Genomic DNA, 14555 nt, shown 5'->3' on the forward strand with positions numbered 1-14555 from the left:
AAAAAAAAAAAAAAAAAAAAAAAAAAAAAAAAAAAACTACAAAAAAGAAAACTATATAGTCTTGAATAAAGTCTAAAATATAATAAATAAGGTGATAAGATTGAAAATAACTAAAATCTCATTTCTATACATATTAATTCACAATAAAAAAATATATGTTTCTTAAAGACTATAAGACTTGTATGCTAAGAATCTAATTTATAAGATAGATATTTTTTAGAAGACTAAACTTAGATATAAAATTTTATTTGCATTTTTTCAAGTGCTTGTTTATAAAGGAAACATTGAATTATAAGTTATCATTATAAACAAGTCAACCATCATAATTAAGGCTTTTATATAAGAAAAATATATATTACCATTATTATCACATGTAATCATATTTTAAAAATCTATGCATATGCAAAATAATTTAAAATCATATAAGTTCTAAACATATAGAGCCAAAAGAAATAAAATCTATAGATGATTTATGATTTAAAAATTGAACCACTTTTCAAGGTTGAAGCGTATTTATAAAATTTTACTGAGTAAATATGTATGATAGACTTAAATATATATAATACACATGTAAAAATAAATACATGTATTTTAGTTTATAAGCCAAACAATTTGATTCATGTTGTGATATTGTAGAATAATAATAATATTATTATTATGTCATGTTCTCATTGTATTTAAACTTCAGTATACCAAAGCAATTGAACTAATAGAGGTAGGTTCGAACACGGGAAAAGATTAGTTATATGAATTGGGTCTGTTAGTGTCACAATTGACTATACTCTGGCTATCTGAAATCAATTATCAAACTACAAAATACCAAGACTTACTACATCAGTCTTAATTCAACACATAATCCATTCTACGACTATCAATTCAACAATACTTCTCAATCACAATTCTTCATAAGCAAATAATAAAAACAAAGAAAACAAAGAGGTAGCTCTAAGCTTACCCTAGCTTACGACTCTCACAGTCTGGCTCTCGGCTTATGACTCTCACAGTCTGACTCTCGGCTTACGACTCTCACGGTCTAGCTTTTAGCTTATGACTCTCACAGTCTAGCTCTCGACTTATGACTCTCAGAGTCTGGCTCTGATTTCTCTTTTCTCAACCTCTTTATCCTACCAAAAAGATGATCCGTCGGCCAGCGGATTCCAAAGGTCATGACCCTTTGAATTCTTAATCATTTATTCCACTAACAACTTACTGTTACCAACTAAACTGCCTAACTATGAGTCTAATTCTCAAGGTTATCAATAACCAACTAATAACTTATCACAAAGTTTATTTACCTATTCTACATAGCCCCATTTTTAATTGTGCAGAGTCCTCACAAATAATATTTACCCTCAACTTATAAAGACGTAGCAGCGGATATCTCTGAAGGTGTTGTCGCTGAAACTAGTGTATTGGTCCGTACTACATTATTGGCCTCCTTCTCTAATGTGGCTAGTTTAGTCTACAACATTGCAACCTCTACTTGCAACCATTCTTGCCGTTTCTTCCAATCGGTCTTCAACCTTGCTTTCTTAGACACTATGTTTGCTATCTTCTCCTTAATCACAAAAGAAAACATGATGCTTGTCAAGAGCCCCCCTCCTACTTCTTACTATGGTCTAATTAATTAGCTTGGCTCCCCTTTATTTCCCACGATTTGTCATGATGAAATATCCTATCATCATCATTATTTATCCCCCCCTTTTGGAATAAAAAACCCGTCTCGGGTTTATGTATGATAAAGTTTAAGCCGATTGCCATTGATCCATGTCGTAAGTTTAGTATCCATAAAATCTTCGAATTTTATTGAACCATTTGGAAATCTGTCAATAACTCGATATGGCCCATGCCATCGAACTTGAAATTTTCTTAGAAAATTTTTAAATTGACTATCATAAAGAAATACCAAATCATTTGGCATAAAAGCCTTTGGTCTAAGCTTACTATCATAATAAGTCTTCCTTCGTTTTTTTGTAGTTTCCATGATTATTAATGCATTGGCTCTAGTTTCATCTAATTTTTTCAATTCTTCTAAACAGTGCCGTAATGAATCCTAATCTCCTAATCTAGTATCTATAGCAATTCATAAACTTTGGACTTCTAATTCAATAGATAATATTGCTTTTAAGCCATAAACCGATTGAAAAGGGGTAGCATTGGTAGTAACTTTATATGCAGTACAGTATGCCCATAAAGCTGCAAACAACTTAGTGTCCCAATCTGTTCCTGCTCTTGAAACTATTTTTGTTAAGATTTTATATAAAAGTCCATTAGTCTTTTTTCTTTGTCCATTGGCTCTAGGATGATATGGTGTAGTCTTTCAATATTTTATCTCATATTTAGCCATAAGTGCTTCAATTGTATTATTTATAAAATGAATTCCTTGATCACTAATCAATTTTTGTAGACAACTGAACCATGTAATAATATTTTCATACAAAAAGGTTGCTACTATATTTGTACTATTGGTTTTTGTAGCTATAGCTTCAACCCATTTTGTTACATAATCCGTTGCTACCATAATATATTATTTTTATTCATTTCTCGAGGCTGGTGTAATTGGTCCTAGAAAATCAGTTCCCCATTTTTCAAAAGGTGTTTGAGCCAGAATTGGAACCAATGGCATTGCTGAAGTTCCAATCGGTCGACCTGTTCTTTGACATGGGTCACAATGACGGACGAATTGGTGGACATCTGCAAACATTGTTGGCCACCAATAACCAGCCTGTAAAGCTATACGAGCAGTGTTGTCCCCCGCAAAATGTCCACCACAACTGTCCAAGTAGCAACCTTCTAATATAGTACGTACTTTAGTCTGATAAATACAGTGTCGCAAAACTCCATCCTTACCTTGTTTATATAAAACTTCACCAATCATCGTATAAGGTACACAATTTAATATTAAGCATCGTTTAAACTTTTTATTAAAATTGGGTGGAAAGATTTGAAATGTCAAGTATTGAATTATTTCACTATACTCTGGAGTAATTACATCTACTGCAAAGAATTCCACATCAGATAGTATATCGTTAATGGGTTCATTACCCAATATATTGGATAACCAAGATAAATGGTCTGCATTGGAATGTGATTTTCCTGGTCTTACTTGAATAGTAAAGTCAAATTCCTGCAATAGTAAAACCCATCATACAATACAACCACTCAATTGAGGCTTATCAATCATATATTTTAAAGCATCATGGTCAACATGGAAAACAAATTTATAACCAAGAGGATAATGTTGAAACTTTTGTACGAAATAAATCATCTCCAATGCTTCTCTTTTGGTTGTTGTATAATTTATTTCAGCTGCTACCAATTGACGACTTACATAATAAATAGGGTGATCAAAACCCTGGTCATCTTTCTGGCTTAGCAAAGAACCAATCACGACATTAGATGCATACACATAAACTTGGAATGGTTTTGTCCAATAAGGTGCTACCAATATTGGTACTAAAACCAATTTCTGTTTCAATGTTTCAAATGCAATTGTACATTCCTTTGTCCAAAATGGACTGGTTTCATCGGTTGGTGGTTTCTTCAAGAGATTTTTCAAGAGAAGACATATAATTGCAAATATATAGATAAATCACCGATAATAATTGACATGGCTGAAAAATGCTCAAACATCCATAACAGTGTTTGGTTGCTTTAATTCTACTATAATCTTTATTTTATCCGGATTTGTAGCGATGCTTGCCATTAAAACTATATGATCCAACTGTATACTAGAAGGCACATCAAATTGGTACTTTTTCGAATTTAAAGAAATTTCATATTTGACACATTGATTCAAACATTGACCTAGACATTCTAAATGCCTAGCTCTTGTACTAAATGTATAAAAATCATCTAGAAATATTTCCATTGAAATTCATAGATAATCTTGGAACGCTTGCATCATTATCCTTTGAAATGTAGCTGGTGCATTACAAAGCCCAAATGGCATAACTTTATGGGCAAAAGTCTCCCAATCCATACTAAAAGTAGTTTTTAACTAGTCTTCTTTTACAATTTTAACTTGATTATAATCGAAGAATCCATCAAGAAATGAATAACATTCATGTCCAGCCACAACATCCAATATACTATCCGTGAATGGTAAAGGAAAATAATCCTTCTTGGTAGCCACATTTAATTTTCGAAAATCTTGGCAGATGCAAACTTTTCAATTTTTTTTTTGTACCATAACAATCGGTGAAATCCATTCACAAAAAGGAACTAGATAGATAAATCCAACCTCGAAGAGTTTATCCAGTTCTTCTTTTACCATAAGTAAGTATTTTGGATTAAGTCGATGTTGTCTTGGCATACTAGTGTAGCGTTCTCCTCCAATATAATTCGATACTCACAAACTTCAACTAGAATTCCTTTCAAATTTGCATACGACCATGCGAAAGTAGTTTTATGCGTTAAAAAGCAATCCATCCAAATTTCTTTCTCTTTTCCTTTTATATTGTCGTAAATTTGGATGATTTGGAAAGCCTCCCCTATACCTAAATTAATTGGTTGACATCATGGAATTTCAGAAGTCTCTAGACTAATGTTCTACTCAATTCGAGAATCTTTCATAAAATCTGACACATTAGAACTTTCAAACTCCACTTCCATTGTACTAATGTGATTAACATCCTATCTATTCATCTAATATGCAATCATATGATCAGAATTGTCAATAACATCTGGAGGAACTAAGTTCTCTCCCAGTCCCCTACACTAATTTTTCATTCTACTGTACTCAACAACTTATCTTATATCAGCATAAATTGGGTCATGTGGACCAATTTTTTCTTCTGTAGATTCATCTTCACAGTCCGACGTGAATTCTGAACTAACAACTTGAGTTTCTCCATGATATTGGACAGGGTACATTTGAAGCACAATTTTATCATTACCTTTCCAAATTGTCAATGTACCACGGTCCTAATCATTTCGAGCTTTAGCTTGATACAACCACGATTGCTCCAATAAAATTGGATATGACAATATAGAGCTTTGCAATTGAAAAATAATACAATCAATTTTATAGGTAATCCCCACAATTATTATATCAATACTTCGTAAAATACCCATAGGTTTAACTCGATTGGAGTCAGCCATTCTCAAAACCATTGTAGTAGGCAATAAGTGATCCAAATCCAACTCCTCCATTATAGTCGCATTCATAAGATTTACACTAGATCCTCCGTCTACTTGCACTTTCGATAATAACACTCCATCAATTGAGACATCAATCATTGGTGCACCCGGATCAGGATTCAAACTTACTTCTTGGATTTCTTTATTTCGAGATCTGCGACAAATTAATGAGAAATTCAAGATAGTTTGGCACTCAGGTGCTACTGCCAATAGTTGCTTCTTAGAGATCGTAAGATGTATGGCGTCCAAATCTTTTAGAATATCATATGGTTCTATATTAGTGGTAATTCCCAATGTCCATTTTTTCTTCCCAGTCCTAGACACTAACGAAGGTAAATTTGTTTTCTTTATATTGGAAATTGATAAAGCTACCGGAACTGAATTTGACGGAGCCTGTAAAATTGGTTCTTTCAATATATAAGATTGTTCTCCCAATTGGGCTGATATTGGTTCCTTAGAATTCACGTTTCTTAGATGATCTTTCAATGAAAAGGACGTTTCTCAAAACTGTATAGAGAACGAAATAGCTTGACAAGGAATCGAAGCCTTCGTAATTGGTACCTCATTAGGGTGTACAACCAATTCAAGTCTTATATTGAGTAAGGGGCCCATGTCAGGACCTAAATTGGATGGCCCCATAATTGGGTCTAATTGGCCCTTCGCTTCAAGATCACCCAAATGTTGAATTAGTCCTTTCTCTTTTTACTGACTTCTTGTAAGGACAGCTTGGACTACTTCTATCCTATGAACTGGTGAATCTTGAGGATCTTGATTTATCTCTTCTATTTTTCCTTGGTTTTGGATCTGCTGATCTCGATTATTGAAATTGAATGGAGCATTACATTACTGATAAGTATGTCCCGATTGCTTGCAATTCGCACATACTGGCGCATAATCGTCATTGGCTCTGGGATTGAGACTTCACTGGCATAATGACTAATCTGTCTACAACAAAAACAATGAAGTGGTCTTCTTGCACTTCCATCAAGCATATTGAGTGTCTCCACCAGTATATACCTACTAGGCTTGTTCCATGTAGAATTAGAAAATGATTTTGATTGTCCCGTTGGAATGGAGGGAACTTGATTCAATGACGTCGATGGAACATATTGCTGATATCTGTGCTGCTCCTTCCCGTAGTGCTAGGGATTTGATGCAGACTTTTGATTAAAATTGGAACTTTGAAAGTTATGGAATGCTTGATTTTGTCGATTAGATCAATTTTCCATTCCATCCAAATTTATTTCTCGATTGAACTTGATTAACATCCCAGTGAGTTGGTGGGATCATGGTTTGATTACTGAATTGTTGTTGCGTTTGTAAATGCCAGCAATTTTGGGTAGTGTCTCCACAAAATGTACATTGAGCACCCGTTTGTCTAGGTGATGGACATTCCATATCAAAATGACCTTGTTCCTTACAATTATTACACCATACATTAGGTCTCATATTACAAGGTTTATGTCGTTTCTCCTTGTCTTTATCCAAATTCACTACCAATTCTTCCATCTTCTTTATTAGATTTAATAACAAGACTTCATTTGGATCTTTAACAATCACATTTGTAAGCAACTCTGATTGTTGATAGGTTGGCGATGTACAATAAAGTGTCATTGTTATTGGCGCTATTGCTTGGAGTGGTGTAGCATTAATTGATTTTTGCAACATAACATTCTTCATATAAGATGCAACCATTTGTGGATAATTATCCATCAACATATTTCTTGATTGTATTTGTTGGCTTCCTGAATTTGGAATCATTGTGGCCCCCACTGTTAACAATTCGTCATAATGACATTCTTCCCACATCTTTGCTCGTGCCAACGATGCATCTACCATAGCTGATCGAGCCTCTTCTACAAACATTTTTAATTCTGATGGATGCAAACTATTGATTAATATCGATAATATAAATACATCTGGCATTTGATTATTTGCCTAATTACGAAGTATATCCGCAATCTGACCATAATAGGACTCCATTGATTCTCCCGCAAACATCTTGCTATTCATAAAACTTTCTCTAAGCCAATCTTCAAATCCAATTAGTCTAAAATGGGTTAAGAAGGCATTCCTCAAGGCCTCCCAATTGAGAAATCTACCCATTGGTTGTCGATTATACCATTGAAAAGCTATATCTTTTAAATTTGTTGGCAACCATCTCAACCAAATGTCTTGAGTTCTACCATTATTAGCCACGCAGGCTGTCAAGAATTGAGATATATGGTGATTGGGATCAGAGCCCAACCAACCACTAAAAGTAGGTAATGGTACCACACTTGTAGTTCGGTCTCTAACTACTCCCATTTGTACTGCAATTGGTACTTCTGGCACTCCCGTGGCCATTGATGTTATCACTGGTCTCCTTACTATTTGAATTTGAATTTTTCTTCCTTTGGTTTTTCTTGGACCTGCAATTTCTTTTTGTTGTTCCCGTAGGAGATTTCTTATGCATAATTGCTCTTATCTTTCTTTTGCTTGTTGATTAATTCTTTGATAATCCTCCCTTTCATGATTATCACTCATAATCTTTCATTCTTCTTTACAAAATCAATAGTGCCTTGAATTATAACTCACACATTCTTTTCGCGTTCTCATTCAACATGTAATTCCATCTCCCATACAATCAATTTCTAACATTTCATATTGTTATCATTTCCCCAGCAGCGGCACCAAAATGTTGTTCTTGTTGTGTTCAAGCTTCAATATACCAAAGCAATTGAACTAATAAAGGTGTGTTTGAACATGGGAAAAGACTGGTTATATGAATTGGGTCTGTTAGTGTCACAATTGACTTTACTCTGGCTATCTGAAATCAATTATCAAACTACAAAACACCAAGGCTTACTACATCCGTCTTAATTCAACACATAATCCATTCTACGACTATCAATTCATTAATAATTCTCTCAATCACAATTCTTCATAAGCAAATAATAAAAACAAAGAAAACAAAGAAGTAGTACCAAGCTTACCGCAGCTTACGACTCTCATAGTCTGGCTCCAATCTCTCTTTCTTCAACCTCTTTATTCTACCAAAAAGATGATACATCAGCAAGCGGATTTCAAAGGTCATGACCCTTTGAATTCTTAACCATTTATTCTACTAACAACCTATTGTTACCAACTAAACTGCCTAACCATGAGTCTAATTTTCAAGGTTATCAATAACCAACCAGTAACTTACCACAAAGTTTATTTACCTATTCTACACTATGTTTGTACATGCTTTCAATTAACTAATATGCCATACTAAACTTTTACCTTAGTATGTAATTATAAATGCTGATCTCTAATAATAATAATATTTTAATGCCAAAACATTAGAGTACATCAATATAATATTGAATTAGATAATTATGTTAAGGTTTAAGTTTTCAATTAAAATTCAATCTATGAACCACATGTTGGACTCATTCAACAACTATTTACTTTGACTTCTTAATATCATATAAATACATTAAATGAATTATTTAATTTAATCGAAATTTAAATATTTTTTGTAATTTTTTAAAAATTAAAATTTTATCAAAAATTGTTTAAAGTTAGTGCTATTTTTACTATTAAACCCCTAGTTAGCAGCAAACCAACTGCTAACTGATTTTTAAATATTCTACAGTTTTTACTAATGAACTTGGTTTTATTGATTAAAATATAAAATATTGTTTGTTTATAAATAAATATATTCTGTTGACATTACCAACATGTTATTGATTGCGAATTATTTTTTAATTTCTATTACATTATTGGCAATAAAAGTTTAAAGAAAATTTTCAAAGGACAATACAGGTTCCATGTGCAATTATTTGTGCTTTGGTTTGTTAGTTTTTGTAAGTATTATACTGTTAAGTCTGCAATTAAATGTAATTAGGCATAACATTTTATTATTTACATTTAATTGAAGAATTTGTACAAAAAATGTTACTTTTAATTACAAGTACACAATATATATATATATATATATATATACACACATACATATACATTTTTATCAGTTTAAATAATCAAGATATCAAAAGAAAAAAATACTAAATCAAAACTTCCATGGATGACAGAATTCAAATTTGACTAAGAATCTTGTTTGCATATGCTTAACAATTGCAGAAAATGATCTTTTGCTGTCAAACATTCATCACAAGTTATATCACTTTCGAATTCAAATTCAAATTTGAATAAAGTCCTTATGAAATTGAGAAATAGTAAGACTAATGAAAAAATAGCACTATATGGTGAAAGTTTTTGCATCAATTACGAACTCCACCCTCCCACACTCTTTGCACAATTGCAATTCACGCTGAATAGTCTCATTTCCTGTTATAAAATATTACCAAGAGTTCACATGTTAAAGAGTGAAACATCACAACATAGTTCATATACCCACAAATTCATAATTCTATCATGGTTATTGTAAAGGTGAAAGAATTTCCCCTAAATCAAGTCCCAACCCTAATTTTGTCGAAAGGCCAGTTTCTGGCTCAGAATCGGAGAAGCGAGTGTATTTGAACGATTGTTGCCTGCTCATCCTGTTGAGGCTCTCCCTCCATTCGAGCTTTGTCCCTGATTAGTGTGTAGTTCCGAATGTCGAAAACTTCTGAGTTGTGCACAGCATTCAGTGCAATTGCTGAAGCCAGGAAAATAAGATGACTAAACTACATCGAAAGAGAAAGAAACTTGCCAAACTCCGCACAGGAGACCATCTCTGGATGTGTAGGTGAGTTCTGAATTGCTTTTGTGAAGGCGCATAACGTGTCCCTGGCTCGCAAACAGAGACACACGAATTTCCAGATACCGGGGAAATTGTTTTCAGAGAATGAGATGCCCTGCACTAACCGCGAGCTTTTCGAATGACGGCGTCTACCATGAATGTTCGATCGGCAATCGCGAGAAATCTCGTTTGTGTAGAGATGTGCAGAATTGCGGTAGGCATGGCACGAAAATGCGATCATAAAGTTCCATTTGGCAGCGATCCAGTCGCTTCGGCACGTAAGTAGATTACGAGAGAATAATGTAGCATTCTCCACAAAAAGCTTCTCGAATTTTTAGGACAATGCTGCAACTCCACTTGCGTGTAAGATATGGGACTATCAATCAGACCACGGCTGCGACGCAACCCAGACCCAGATCCCATGCAGTGATGGTGCCTACTATGAGCCCGACCGCAAACATGCCCTTCTCCAAAGCTCGTTAAATCCTGTCTCCCACCATGTGAAATGAAGTGAGGTAGCTCAATATCCAGCGGAGCATCCGACGGACGAATGCAGCACCATGAAATCCAGCCTTTGCCAACACGTGAATCCGGTAGCGCCGGGAGTGCCATTACTCTGGGAATTCGTGAAGGAGCAGCATAATTGGACTCGTGCCCTGCTCCACGAAATTCATGTCAATTACATTTGTCTTTCACTGCCCGGCGAGTGACAATGGCCACCCAGCTGAGTGCCTCCATTTCTTAGCCATGAATTCCACTCAACCTTCAGCTACTGGTCAGGCATTCATGAAACCTCTTACTTTTGGTCCTGTTGAGGCACCTCGAAAGCTTTATGATTTCCTCTCGGGGATTGTCACATGGTGTGATTGATTTATCGCACTCTCCGTGCCGCCATGAGCTGTATGCAAGCAGAACGACCCATTGTCATGCTGCTCATGACGATTGAAAATTTGGAGATTGCTCACGGAAAGGGCGGTACATGCAAGGTCCTCTATCAACTTAATGTTATCCGCCTCATTTTTGAATGTCGAAACCCCGAGAAACACTTGTCACATTTGTTGTATACTACTCAAGCACAGCAATATGATTATACTTTCCTTAGAGCATCGAATTCTTCATCACGGCGCAGGGCAAACGCTCCTTTCGCCTGGAGACTATGTGGTCTTCAGATAATTCTGCTGAAACAATTCCAGCGCTCGAACTCAAAGGTGCTGTCGGACTCCGCGGCAAGGAGGAAGTTGACCATAAAGAAACTTTTGTTGAACGCGCGAAAGCCGCAGAATTCCTCAACTTCTCAGCGCAATCTCAACATAGTGTGACTCGCCAGACAGTTTCTGTTCACAGTCAGCTGTTTATTACATCGCAACGACATCGCGCATGTTAACAATCTGGTGGCCACGACAACGAGATGCATAGAGTTTCCGTTGCGGGGGGCACGTCTCTGCACTGAGATGAGAGAATTCGAGCCGCAATCGGCTGGAGCTCGAAACACCGAATCTTACCAAATGCGGCATCATTGCATATGCAATGCAAGGATCAGAGAATATCTTCACAGAAGAGGTCTCCATCGTGGGACAGCTTTCAGAAAAGGGGACATCATCAGGCCGCCAAAGTTTGGCCATGGCGAGGCCCGACTCAATGGTGTTTCAGGGTAATTAATGGGCAACCAACCACCTTGGGTTTTCTACAAATCGAGGCAATGAGAAAGACGCCTGACCAAACGCGATCACAGCTGGGGCGTTGTACCCATCAGCTTCGATTCATATATATATATATAGAGAGAGATATTCTACCAGGCAGCGTCGTGGCCGTGGAGGGTTTGGACATCTCAACACCGTGGTTGACTTGAGCTCCTTCCAACTATGCAATTGTGGTTGTTTGTTGTTTTGGCGATGGCGATGGCGATGGCGTTGGTGGCGTCGTCGTCGTCCAGCAACAAATGAGTCTCCCAGTTGGGTTTGTGAGTTGTGTTTGTGAGGTAGGGCTAAGGGGGCATTTGCGCTGTTTGCTGTCTCCGCGGTGTTGCGTTGTGTTGTGTTGACAGGGTTCGCCATGCTTTTTCGATTTGACCTCCTTCCATTCCACGCCACACCTCTCACACCTTCTTCTTTGTCCTTTATCATTGCTTTGTGTTCGTCTCTTTACCCCACTCCTATGTCAAGTGTCTGTTGTGGATCGTGCAAGGCTGCTGTTACTTGTTTGGAAGGATGGTCGTTTTGTTGTTATTGTTAGCATGTTGACTACTTTTGTTTTGTCCATTGCAAGGCATTTGTGTATGTACACATATAGAGGAATATTAAATCAACCCACTTCAATTTTAAATTGACCCACCTTGTTTTTATGACTCAATCTTTGTGAGTACTTCTCCTTGTTCTTATGATTCAATCTTTGTAAGCACTTCTCCAATTAGGAAATTAAAAGTTTGAGGATTTAATTGACAACAAAACACAAATCTTTCTTCTTGTTGATTGTTGGTTCAACACATTTCAATATGCTTTAGATCTTGTCTCACATGCTTGAATTATGAAATATAAGTTTAGCACCAAGGATTGTGACATTGCATCTTCTTTTAATATTCATTATTAAGGAGGTTGGGATTTGATCCAAATTCTACAAATGAGAATTGAGATACATTTTAGTATAATATGAAGTGTATTCTCACACACAACATAAGATATAGGCAACTTATGATGGCATTAGCAAAAACTATGATGACATGTGGTGGATTGCAACTTGAGGATTTATATTTTTACTTTTTATATTTTACAAATAACTTATGGATTGCAACAAAAGTAAAAATATGGTGGTATTAGCACAAACGTTGTGATAGCATTAGCAACACACACACACACTCTCTCTCTCTCTCTATATATATATATATAAAAGCGAGAGAGAGAGTTTTTAAAACCACACCCCAACATTGTTAAAGCCACACCCCTTGCCAACTCATGATTCGTTTTCGTACAAGTCCCCCACCCCGTGCCCACTCTTTGTGACCCAACCCTCCTTGTCCCCACTCCACCCCCTTGTTTTCTCCTCTCCTTCGAACATAGCACTGCCAAAAATTAATGATATACATATGTATGTTTATATATATGTAAATATTCATGTTTGGTTTGCTCTCATCTTTACGTTATAATTTAGATATCAATCCAAGTCTTCAAGAAGTCATATCTAATTTATAATTTTATAATTATAATATATATATATATATATATATATATATAAACAAACTAAATTAATTTTGTTCATAACTTAAATATGTAACTTAGATTATAATACCCATTTATTTTTTAGATTTAAAAAAATCAAAATAAAAGGTTGGATACTAATAAAGAATTGATTATTGTGGTTATTTCTTAACAATACATTTTTCATTATGGCCAAACCATCCACCAATGGCTGTTTTATTTTATTTTATTTATTGTGTCACTTCTGAATATCAAATGCTGCCCTTGATCTTATGATTTCATTGCAATAAAAAAATATATATATATATATATATATATATATATATATATCATTATTTTATTATTTTTATACTTTTAAATCTTAACTATATTATATAAGGTTAACAAAAAAAAACAAAACAAACAAAACTCAATAGTAATTTTTAAATTATTAAAAACTAATTTAAAAATTTAAAAATTACTAATTAATGTAATAAAGTAGTCACATAGAGATTACAAAATATTTAATTATCCAGAATAAAGTTAACAAACTTCAAATGATTACTTAAAATGAATGATTCCAATTGAATAAATTACTGACAATTATGATCTTAGCCTTATCAAAATCAGAAGCTCTTCTATTATATATTGCACAAGTCATTGTTGAGTTTCATTAAAAATAAAATAAAAATTAAATGTATATACTTAAACATACATACATATATCATTAATTTTTGGCAGTTCTACAAGGGGTTGGAGAGAGTGGGCATGGGGTGGGGGACATGGAACTTGTACAAAAATAAATCTCAAGTTGGAAAGGGAGGTGTGGCTTTAACAACTCTCTTTCTCTCTTCATATATACATATTGTTCTTACATTTCATGGTTCTTGTATTCTCCATGTTTCCCACATTCCCTTCTCAATCAAAACATTTCTTTGTGTCTTTGTGTCATACTCAAGTTGTCTTATATATATATATATATATATGTAGAATAATGTACATTATAAATTACTTTGTCTCTAAAATTGCTTGGTATTTGAAAGAGATGCATAGTAACAATGTTAGAGGTAGTAATAAATTCTAAGAATCTTCTCTTTGCTTGCTTAAAAATTAAGGGGAAGCTTTGTAAAATCAACAATATAATTACTTTTTTAACCTGAAGATAATAAAAGACTACAGCAAGAAGAAGTGGAAGAAGAATTGTTTATGACTTCTAAGGGGTGACAGATTTTGCATGACTTGTGCATGTGAAAATTCGAAGATGAATTTGAAAAGGTGACACAATGTAAGCATTTTAAATCATACCATGGTGGAGACATAAGTCTTTTCTGCTGCTTTTGCCAGAAAAATTTGTCATCTTTTGAACAGTAGTAAAGGAAGTTAGGTGAAACGTAAGCAAAATTTAAGACAATGGAGAACACAACTCACAAACATCAGTGTACCAAAATATATTATAAAATTAAAAAAGTATTGTATCACAAAGTAAATACTTACAAGAAAATCATAAAAGATGAGTTCACTGAATTAAGTGTACTCAC

This window comes from Physcomitrium patens, chromosome 10 (assembly GCF_059467195.1).
Source record: "Physcomitrium patens ecotype Gransden chromosome 10, ASM5946719v1, whole genome shotgun sequence".
Lineage (NCBI taxonomy): Eukaryota > Viridiplantae > Streptophyta > Bryopsida > Funariales > Funariaceae > Physcomitrium > Physcomitrium patens.